The sequence below is a fragment of the Cyanistes caeruleus genome, chromosome Z, assembly GCF_971803275.1.
Source record: "Cyanistes caeruleus chromosome Z, bCyaCae1.hap1.1, whole genome shotgun sequence".
Lineage (NCBI taxonomy): Eukaryota > Metazoa > Chordata > Aves > Passeriformes > Paridae > Cyanistes > Cyanistes caeruleus.
This window is the reverse complement of record NC_141732.1, coordinates 31,653,179-31,665,294: the sequence shown is the minus strand read 5'-3', so window position 1 is coordinate 31,665,294 and position 12,116 is coordinate 31,653,179. Positions and strand designations below refer to the sequence as shown.

Here is a 12,116-nt window from a genome sequence, read left to right as displayed (position 1 = left end):
CTTAAGAACACTGAATAAAGAAAATAATATAGCAGTAGTTGGTTTTCTTCAAAATATTTTTATCACCTCTTGTAGTTAGTACTATTTCAGTCTTTCAGTGAGAGGGGAGCAAGTGTTTAGACAAAATGCCTAGGATAGTTTGGAAGTCTGCAGAAAAACCTGGTTAGTGTTTTTCTTGGTTATTTAAATTGTTTTCTTGTATAAGAAAGGTAAGTTTCTTGCAAAAGTCATTCTAGGTAATTATTGCCATACACCAATTTGTGTATCTGTTTCCTTAACAAGGAGAGGCCTTTAGACAAGGTACTGAAGAAACAGAGAAAATAACCAAGTCAATACAGACCCACTGGATTTTGTAACCATATTATTCTCAGCCTTCTAAGAAGAAACTGCTCATCTTTTGCTCTTCCAGCCTAAGGCAAAAATTCACAGGCCCAGCTGCATAAGGTTAAGCTGCCAATTCTCCTACACAAAAGCACCTTCATTTTCACCCTTACCTTCCAGCTTTAAAAGGTCATTTTCTGCTTTCTTCAGCTCAGATTTTCAGTGTGGATTCATAGCTGATATTACTTAGCATATCCTCACTAATGTAAGTGAGATTAAGCTAAATTTCAGTGCTTAGAAAAGATTGTTAAATATATAATTAAGGATAGATTCAGGTCATCAAAATATATCCTAACCTTAAGACTGGTATTTTCACTTTTATGCTTTTTGTGTACTTGTTCTCAGTGTAATATGTCTTTTGGTCAGATGTAGCTCCTCTTTCAGAAAACATACAAATGCTCAAACGAACAGCAGCTAGTTTGCAAATTGTACATGAATCTCTAGTTCTACAAAACCAGTCATTTCATGACTATGTGAGGGGCAAGCACACCAGAAAAGAAGGATGAGGTCATACCTTGATTTTACAGTTCTACCATATATGCTATATTAATATTGATACAATTTTCATCCTTTTTCACCAAAAAAAAGTAAAATTCAGATCTGGGTCAGCCTGAAAATCTGCAATTCACCTCTGAATTTAATTCATGCTATACAAAATGTAGAGAAATCTAATGCAGTGTTACATGTAAAAGGGAATTTTTCGTTTGTTGGTACTGAATTAACATAGTTTCATCATGCTAAACTCTTCACATCAGACTGTTCTGTGACTACAGATAGGTTGCTGATGTCAGTTTTCAGATATAGACCTCATACCTCAAAAACAGACCTTTTCACCTTCTCTGAAATAAATAGATTTCAGGTAAAATCTCATTTAGCATCCTGACCCTTTTGTATTGAAGTCACTTAGAGCATCTTTGAAGGTCTTTGGAGAGAGGATCTACACATCAGCAGTACACAAGGGTGTCTGGCCTATGCACTGCTCAGAGAATAGACATGGTTATGTCATGAGTTATTAATTTCCTAAGATCCCTGGGAGTGAAATTTACTTGGATGATATCTATTTACTATTTACTTGGATGTTATCTTGATCGCTTCAGAGTTGTAAGTACATCCAAAGCTGCCTATTTCTGCCACAGTCCAAGTGTTTAGAATCCTAAAGACTTCAGCAAGTATAGAAAAATCTATATGACCTCTTCCTCTAGCTCTGGCCTGCTGGGATTCACAGCGGATGTGTTAATGCTCACTTCTCAGAGAGGGAAGCTATTAGGGCAAGCTGTTCTGCTGCTCCTCTCATCAAGGTGGTTTCTGTATGTAGGAGAGTTCCTTGGGTTACTGGAAGCCCTGCTCCCTTCTGCTGTTATGACCCTACTTGTTTTAACAGTTGAAGGACAAGATGAAATCAGTGAGAAAGAAACTGCTCTTTTGTCACAGACATCTTTAGCAGAAGAGAAAGAAATCCATCACTGTCCTGCATGCCCCAGCGATCCTGAGCCAAAGGCTCAGGTGGAAAAATTGCCCTGACTCGGGAGAAAGGTGGTGGTTTCCCAGGAGTCTATGCTACCAATAAATAAATATCAAATAGTATGCATGCTAGTTATACTCACAGTTTAGCTAACCCCTGTTAAAGCAACATCACTTTCCTCTACTCCTATAATACGTGAGCTGAGATTTACTAAGGGAGGCACCTGAAAATACTGCTGTATGATAGAGAGGGTCTGAACATTGAGAAACCAAAAACTTCAAACAGCAGGGCTAGGAATATATCTTTGTGGATTAAAGGCTAATCCCTTCCTGCAGCTAAGGCTAAAATTGGCACTATGCTCATTTCTCCCTCTATCTTCAGTTCAGTGGAAAATTATAATGACATTATTGCTGAGACTGGACATAGTCTCATGTACAAACAAGTTAATGGGGAGCATAGCCTTTGTGATTACATTTTCTTTATTTCCAAGTATTATAAAACCATGTAAAAGCATGTATTATCTTCTACATAACAAAAGCTATTCATTTGCAATAAGAAATTAAATTATGAATGTTGCATAATGGAGAAAGGCAATGTTATGTGTAATACACAGACTCTTCATTTTGATGTACAATAATTGTGATATTAAACTCAAATAGAACTCTTACCTTAATGAAAAATGAAAAAAAGAAAAAACCCAACACAACTCAGAGTTTTATTAGAGGCAGGAGTCACTGCAAGGTTAAACAGACCACAAAGCATATTAAACATGATACCATTGAATGCAACTGGACAAATTAAAGTTGTTGAAAGTGCAATATGTCTGTATAATTTGCATTTCTGGAGGCCTTATTTTTGGGATGAAGGCAAGAACATGTAAGAGCACTGAAGGCAAAGTGATGCAAGACTGCAGGCTACTGACAATGGCTTACTGGAGAGTTTGCTAGCCAGCACATCTCAGACTGGTGTTTCCTGCTGCCTCATTGCCACTACTGTCAGCTTTTATGACCAGCTTAACTCTAGCTCTAACATGTCCACGTACTTACATTAACCTATTTCCAAGATCCTGTTTATTTTCCAAGCTGCCTGTTTATAAACATTTAGCCTATTGGCGCAGCACGCAGCAACTCATCGCTCTGCTCAAAATACAATGCTTCAGCAGAGCAATCTTACCATATTCTTGCTTTCATGGAAAACCTGAGATTAAAAACTGCAAGGTGAACACCAAGTGGCTTTTATTAAAGATCTTTATTTCTTGGCAGTTTAACAGCCGTGAAAAATTCCTGAATGCATGTTCAATGTATACACAGAAATGTACAAAAACAATATAACATCTCTGACTATTATTACACAGATTCCTGTGAATCTAGAAAGCTTTTCCATGTTTCTATACTACTGTATTGCAGTACTTTATTCTGAAGTATTGGGGAACCAAAAGTATCCCATTGGTGCTGGCATATTTTTTAAGACTGAATGAGTTTATAGGGTGTGAAGTTCTGGTCAACAGCATGCTTGCTATGAAAAAAAAAAAAAAAAAAAAGAGACTAATTTTCTGGTGCTGCTCAAAAGTTGTAAAATGGTAGAAATCCATTGTATGAGTAATTTAAGCAATTTAAGAAATTAAATAAATGGGGCTAATTTATAGGGGGAAAAAAACCTCTATAGGATCCCACCTGAATTCAGTGTTTTAGACCAATGTTTTAGACTTAAGTCTCAGAGAGGGAGTAAGCTTTACAAATTGTTACAACAACACTCCTTCACTGTGTAATGTTCCCCATTCATAGGTAAGTGAATACAGCATATAAAGGGAGGATCCTGATCTGTTCAACAGAAGCCAGCAACTGAGAAGTTAATCTGGAGTGGGCTCTGAACCACAGTGCCTTTTCTTCTGTTGCCATTAATCTGTAGAGCCATAGCTGTGACAGATCTCTGAGAAAAATTGGGATCTGCTTCTATTTTTCTAACACAATATAGTGTAACTTTTTCCAAACACATGGAGTTTTCCATTGAAGAGGGTATTTTCCTCTCTGTTTTTGGTCATGAGATGTGGTATCATCCGGTGTAACAGCTATATGGAGAGAACTGAAATTTATCAATATCTGCCAATACATTTTCCTCCTGCATATCTCTTCAGGATTCTTATCTGCGCAAAGGTTTCAGTTGTAGAATTGCTATGGTTTGTTATATTACAGAGTTACAGGGTTTTTTTGAGACATTTTCTTAAGCAAGACTTTTTGATACTCATCTGAATGTAGTGAGGGAGATGCCTGTCTTCCAGAATTGAATTTCCTGTGCACTAATCTCCTTGGACCTCAACGGGAATGTTTTGACACATCAGTCACAATATAAACAACTCAGTTCTTTCAAAGGACACAAGTGCCAGCAAACAAAGTCTCCTTTCCTGTCTTTCTTAATTGTCCCAGTTCAAAAAAACCAAACATGTTGACCATTAATTCCAGTCCTTGAAGGTGAGTTATGAGATCCGTTTACCATAAAGCAAACCACACAAGTGCTTCTTTGGCACTAGGATATAGGTTGGTTTTATTTGGTGTATATCCAGCAAACTGTCAGTGTCTGATCACACCAAAATAATTTAAGTTATACAAATAAGTTTGAAAATGCGTATTCTTAGATTGAAATTTGGTCATATGGTAATTTAAGTGAAGGATGTGGCACTAGTGTCCTGTGCCGCATGATGTACAATCCTAATAACCTTCAGATATATGTATCTCCTTAATTTTAGGCCAAAGTCAGGAGGGTATCTATGTGTATATGTTTGTCAAAATTAAAACAAAAATAGAGAAATGTAGTATTTTTTAGAGACTTGTGTTCTGCAGATTGGAAAAGAAAGTCATCCACTTCTTTATTACCCACTGATTCAGTGTTGGGCAACACCAAGTATGAAACTAAATCCCCATGTGGGACATTCCCTTTTGAAAGAAGCTGTGAAGACAGCTCCAGAGAAGAGACACTTGCAGCAGATCCTGAAGGAAGTGATGAGAGACCAGTTCCTGCCATTCTTTAGAAGAAGCCCCTCAACAGCTGATGAAGGTGCTGTCTGGCCTGGAATATGACTTGATTTTAATACAGCAAGCATCTCAGAACAAACTTGGATCTGGAGATTAAAATCATGCAGAAAAGTATCAGCCACCTTCTGTGCAAGCAGTGGCAGGTGAGTCCAAGCATGTTTTTAAAACATTGGACATATGCAGAAAATCTATCATCACTCCACAAGACGGGTCAGCACATCAGCAAAGCTCCCTCACTCAGTTTTTACTGGCATGCAAAATAAGAAAAACTGCAGCAGCTGACAGCAGATACAAATCCAACCTGTGGCCCTTGCCTGAGGATTTTCTTGGGATTCGGCCTGTCAGATGTCATATTTCATCCTGGGGAATCCTTGTTACTATGCTGCTGGTGCACAAGCAAAAAATGCACAGACAGCATAGAGCCTGACTTCTCTCCATCTCCATTACCCTACAGTAATGGGTTTTTTTCACCTCTAATCCGACTGTTCAGGTTCAAGGATCAGCAAGGGGCCAAGGCATGTGTCATATGGGCCTGATCACATTTGGGAAACTCTGGCAAGTTCAATATTAATGATCACTCCAGCATTGCACAACCAGATGAACAGAGACATGAAGAAGTAAACTGCTTCTCTGACCTATAGTCAAGCAAACACATTGGTTAAAAAGGATTTAATAAGTTTTTGATGAAAGAGCTTTCTATCATAAAGTTTTCTTTTAGTGGATGAAACACATGCCCTGGGCTCAATAAGACTTCCTTAGTCCAATAACCATGTAGTACCATATACATTAAAACATTAAAACATTAAAACATTAAAACATTAAAACATTAAAACATTAAAACATTAAAACATTAAAACATTAAAACATTAAAACATTAAAACATTAAAACATTAAAACATTAAAACATTAAAACATTAAAACATTAAAACATTAAAACATGGCACCCCAAAGTTTTATGACCTTTTAATTTTGAAAGAATTACTGAACGTATGTTCGGTTCGTGAATATTTTAAAACATTAGTACTATGGTAATTTGTCTGAAAAATAGGACACATGAATTATCTCTCCCTCTATCTGTGACTTTTATAAAAATGAAACAAAAGAGCTTTCAATAATAACTGAGAAGACAGTGAAGTAAAGTGATCTCTTGTTCTCAGGGCATGGTCCTGTGGGTCATGTTACAGTGAATTTTTATGGCTGTGACAGCCTCATAAACCGTGTATGAATAGAAATGTATGAAAGAAATGCTGATACCATCTTAACACTAATGGCAGTTACATGAGGGTATAATTTCCTCTGCTGTTTAATCTGGTTCAGTAACCTGTGCTGCCCTGGGAAATTTTAAATCTCATGGGGAAAGGGGAGTGAAGAGGAAGGGAAGATGTTTTCTCTCTTCTGTATAAAAAGAGCACAGTAAACTGAATTAATGATCAGAGTGAATTCACAAGCTCTTTAGAGCATATTAAACCAATTATTTTCATGTGCTAAAATATGTGGCTGTAGTATGCCTTACTCTGTGCCTTCAATCCCTGAATTTTGTTCAGTTATTTCACTATGCAGACAGCTGCAAACCCATCTTTTTCACTCTCTCCTGTCTAATTTTTTTTCTTGTCATGTATGTCTTGGATGTCAAGGTCACCCAAGCTAAGTTTTTGCCATGTAGTGTGGGTTTCTGACTGACATTGTGCCTTGTTCTTTCTCTCAACTTATCGACATGCATCTATAATTCCCTTTATTGTGTGTTTGAAATGCAGATTTCTCCTCTCTATGCTGTTGCACAAAGAGCTGGTGCCTCCCAGCAGAGTATCACCATTGTTGTCCAAATGTCCTGGGGCAGTGCAGCAACAGTGCCTCAACCTGGGCCTAGCACAACCTTGACCCATAAAAAAAAGTTTTCTGCCAAGACTTTGACTCTTCTACATCCTTCAGATTTTGAGGCAAGCCCAGCCTGTGCATGTGAACCATGGCCATTGAGAAGAAGGCTGAGATTTTGACAGCTGAAGGAAGAGCTAAGCATTTAGGGGTAGCTGTGGCTTACCTTCCCACATAAAATGATTAGGAGAGTTTTTGGAGAAGGGATAAAAGCTTGCCTCCACTCCTTTTTCATATGCATGCCTACCTACAGCAGCCAAGTCACACTGTCTTACGATTTTGTGTCTTAACATGTTTTTCTTTTCCCCATCTACCCTTCTGCAATCTTGGATGGTTATGTGCTTTTGTATACCATGGACCCCGTTATTTCATACTTCCCCTGGTGACTGTCTTCTGCCACACTGTTTTCATTTTTCCTCTTCCACTCTTCAGAGCTCTCCTCTTGAGTGTTTCAAAGGCAGCCTCTGAAGGGTCAGATCTACACCTTCACTGCAGATGTCTGTATTTTGTTCCCATGATCTTCACAGTGAGCGAGTGAGCTGTGCATTGCACTATGCAAAGACAGAAGAATGGGGGGGAAAATTGAGTGTCTAGGACTTCTGAAGTCCTATGTCAGAGATAAGGATGTATAAAGACAGGATTGCACTTTGTAAAGTCAAAGTATTTTTTCAGTTTTAGTCTTTTTATAGACTGGTGTGTGACTTTTGGGTGGGAAGCGGCTTTATCTGCATTCTGGGGATCACCTGTGGGCACAAAAGCATATGTCTATGGCTGGCTTTTGTGTACACTGTGTGGCCTGCAAAATTCATCCAACATATGGAGGCTTGTCCTGCATGCAGACAAGTGATTCATTTCTGCAACACACTGCACTGTTGTATTAACACAGTATCATGGACCTATGGTCATCCACAAGGAGGTCACAAAGCTGAAAGGTATTCTAGGACTTCAGCTAGCCTATGAACCAGTCCTTACTAATGAGGGATCACGAAGGAAAACAGTTTAAAACTCATACAGAGTGTTCCTGCAGAATGCTTATGTGGAGCTGGTAGAATTTAGTTTAAACAATATTGGCATTCTGCTTCAGCAGAGAAGTTCAGGGTTTGGGGTTATTATGATAGTTTTTCCCTGCATTGTTCCACAAATCATAAATCTATTCAGCTTCTTTCTTTCTTTCTTCATTATGAGAAAGCCCCAGGCTTTCCTGAGCAAGAGGTCAGGGAGTCTTGGTATTGTTTCTCATTTAAGAGGAAAGAATCTCAAGGCTTTCATATTTACTTCCCTAAGGTAAATATCTCCACAATGGTTTCAAGTGAGGGAACTAATCATGGTGGTGGTTGTGCATCATGCTTTCTTCCCACTAATGGTCCACTTTAGAAAAGAATCATTCCTTTGCAGGAGGAAATCTATGCTATGCTCACATACAAAAAAAGACTTGTTTTTCCCAACTCTATACTACCACAATCTGATGCAAAGTGGCAGAATCACACTCAGTCTGTTAGTAATTCTCTCTCTCCCCCTAGCCCCAGCTGGATTAAGGGGGGAAGGGGAAGGCTTGCATTTGCCTTGAAATTCTGCAGCATATACATGTGTGCCAACCCAAACTGAGTACCCATCCTACACACTGCATTCATAACAACTCTACAATATGAAGTGCCTGACACCAAAGCTCCACAAGAAAAGATTTTCAACCATATTACTCCTTCCAGGATTCCATTGGTATACTTCTCACTCGGATGTTCCATCTTGATCTCGCCACTGCTCTTGAGCACTTAGCAAATTTTGTTCTGTAGCTTCAGGGATTTGAGATGAAGGATACTTTGATATCAGTCAGTAGTCAAATTACTGCAAACTCTTTCTTCAACTAAAAGAACTAGATGAGGAATAAAATGTGCTACCACACTACAAAAACAAATTATTCTTTTCAATCTCTTAAAGAATCCTGGGGTCATTGAAAAAGAGAAGTCCAAGACTTCAAATATTGCTTATGTTCATGAAAGCATTGCATAAAAACCTGGCTCTTTAAGACTCAGGTGTCAACTCACAGCTAAAAAATTCGGTGGGTGATGAGTAGAATTCTTCCTCATCAAAATGCAGTTGGTGCTTGGAAAGTTTTGGAAGGAAGATACTTCAATTTATCACTAGAAATAATCTAGGTCAATTGTCTCCGGCAATAGTTGTCTGTCTTCCTTTTCCCTAGCTACCGTTCCTAAGGTACAGAAAAAGCTGGTCTCCTTTTTTAAAATGTGTATTTCTGCTTTCTGGTTTCCCAAGTGAGAAAGATTAATGAGATTTATTCACAGTACTGAAAATCAGAGGCTTGCTCACTGCTACAAACTGTTGGCTTTTTTTTTCTCATTGCAGTTCAAGGGTGGGGAGACTTGCCCTATAAGAAGCAGCCTTGCTTTCATTAAATGCAGAAGTAAAGAAAGGTGTGCTGATTTAACAGTTGCAGGAGATAGGTTGTGTTTGTAAGTAGGAAGACCTAGTGTGATTAAAAGGACAAAAACAGGGAGCCAGCTCTGTACAGAGCTGTCTTTCCCCTGGAAATCCCTTCAATACTGACATAGAGCCACACATCTGCAGCAGAAGGTGAGACGGGGAGTGGCTGTTGCAGTGCTTGGTCTCCCCTGGAGCAGGGTGGCAGCCAGGGACACGGGGAGGAAAACAAGGCTTCAAAAGCAATGGAGCTGGCCACACATAAGGGGATTTATGGGAAAGGTGTGTTTGCTGTCCTGTTATTTGTAACTCATCAGCAGGCACCTCCAAACCGACCCGCAGGCAATAGATACAACTTCAGAAGGTGTGACAAGTCAGGGTTTCACTACCTTTGCATGGCCCAGCACTAGGAATAGTTAAAATTATTTAGGCTTAGACTCAACAGAATTTAGCCATGAACCTTCTTGTGTCTGGCAGATATCAGACCATGAAAAGCATGGGAACAGAGGATTCTTTTCACATCACAGTGGTATTCCCACAATTAACCGTCCATGCCAATACATTCATTCATCCTCTTGCAAAGGCTATCTTTTGGTATCCAGCCAGTACACCCCTCGGCACATTTCCAGCTCAGGAAAACAGAAAACGGTCTCAACAGTAAACTAAGCATTTCTGTGGTAAATCACAGAGCTGGAGCAAACTGAAATAAATCTATTAGAAACTGGAAGATGGGGATGAAGAGGGTTGGGAATCCTTCTGTCAGCTGTTTATTTACCAGATGCTTATTCAAGTGGCCAGATTCACATGCAGACATTTCCTAGAGTACTTTATAGTCTTATGTTTTTTCAAGAAGTATGACAAAATGTTTTGTAGCAGGGACTATCCAGAAAGGGGATACTACAATTTGCAAAACCCTACCTTGCACTGCAATCTCAACAAAAAACATCTTTTCCCTGCCACCTGCAGAATAAGAAAATTAAACCCTTGAATTCTGCTCTTTCAGTATTGTTTTGGCCAACAATTTTTTTGTAGCACAAGAGTGCACCATTTTTCATCTCCTTTGACTCAGGTGTCTATTATTTACTGGATTAATGCTTTGTTGAGGTAGATAAAGGATAAGTGCATTAATTTTTAATTTTTCCATCTGGATTTTGATCCTTTGTGAACTGAAGGAGTTCTTTCTTGGACATATTTTCTTTTACTTTCAGAGAGCCTACAGTCTTGCAGAGGATGCCTTTCCTCCCACTTAGGCTTTCTGAGCCCCTGAGGTACTGAAGACCAAAGATTATCACTGTATTCTGAAATGAGTGCATTTTAAAAAAGCCAGCATTTTTCCTGAAAAAGAATTTTTGCTTCCACACATACATATCATTCAAAAATATATTGTGCAATATCAGATGGAAATATGGATATAGACACACCCAATCTGGGTTTGCTTGTAAATGGGCTGGAAAAAAAGCTTCAGCATTGCCACAAACTACTATCTGTGGTTCAGATGGACAAGATAGGAGACAACACCAGAGGTGTGGCAAGGATTATAAGAGCATGGAACTGCGTAGTGATAGTACTTCCAAGAAGCTGGTATGACAAACTTGAATTGCGAAATATACTGCTGAGAATCTACAGCAGCTGATGAAGTAGGACTTTAAAATACCAGGTAGGATTAAATCCTAAAGAAATACCACAGTTCACTAACTGCAGATCCCTTATTCAGCCCTAGCATGCTATTATCTACATACCACATTCCTTCTGATTAAACATTTGGATTTAATGTTTTGTATTGTGTTGAGCAGACTCTTAACACAATTTGCCCATCCAGGATTGCATTTGCAAGTTAGGGGTGAGTACTGGGAGAAGAAAAGAAAGAAATTTTGTACATCACAAAGTGTGACTTCAACTGACCTAGTCCCACTATCAGCGTTAATCTGTAGTCTGGTTAATCTGTAGTCTAGTGTTAATCTGTATTCCTCCACAAAAGGCTGGGCAAAAGAAAACATGTAAGTAAAATCTTTGACAAAGGAAGTGCCAGGCAAAGTAAAAAAGTAAGAACAGATGAAACAAAAGCACTAGAAGGTAAAGGTGAGAAGAGAACCTAGCATATTCAAGTCATATTGCAAATGAGTTTTGGAATAATTCCAAAGTGGAAGTGTAAACATTGCTTTCTTTTCTGCAGTCCGAAAAATGCCCTGTTTGTGCACATGTATTGAAGAGTAAATGTTGACATGATGAATTTTGTCCAGCTCCTCTAATGTCTTTAAAAATCTTTGACTTTTATTTATTTGCCTAAAATAAATATCCATTATGAAATTATTGTTGTGCACTTGACATTTTAAGCGTATTATATCCAATTAATAAATTGGCAACATCTGCTACCCTTCAGTTCCTGTAACTAAAGATGTGCAAGCCCTGGAGATTCAGTATTATATGAATTTTCTTAATATATGTAGATTTATTTATTTATTTATTTATCTAAAATACCTAGATTTGTTTAATATAATTGAACATAATTGTGCATGTAATGTTTTAACATAATATCACTCAGCAGATGTGCATATAATAGGTAGTTTATTTGCCACCAGCCATATGGTGCTAATGCATTTTAGCTCTTGGCAAGATAAATTCATTAGTCTGACTGAGTGGACCAATGCACTGAAACTGAGGTTTGGTGGTGATATGGGGATGGTGATGTGTGTCTTGAGAAAACACCAATGTCTTAGTCTGGCAATAATAAGGTTTGTTGCCCTCTGTTGGTAAGAAATCCTGAGAATTACTTTCATATAGCTAGTAATTCAGCTATTTGAAAAATTCAAATGTAAACAGATGTTTAAGATGAGCCTGTTGTGAAACCCAGAACACTTTATTATATAAAACACGTACTACAAAGTGAATGCCTCGTTGTTTGATGACTTTGGATTATCTCATTAAATTCCTAGGAA

General features: G+C 38.3%; 1 long non-coding RNA gene across 1 annotated transcript in view; it reads right to left on the bottom strand.

Moving 5' to 3' along the window:
- Positions 1-3,072: 3,072 nt before the first annotated feature.
- Positions 3,073-12,116, bottom strand: part of LOC147648317 (uncharacterized) — a 67,631-nt gene continuing 58,587 nt past the window's right edge. Inside the window, exon 2 of the long non-coding RNA XR_015281134.1 lies at positions 3,073-7,295. This is a non-coding gene — a long non-coding RNA (uncharacterized LOC147648317). The remainder of the gene's footprint in view (positions 7,296-12,116) is intronic.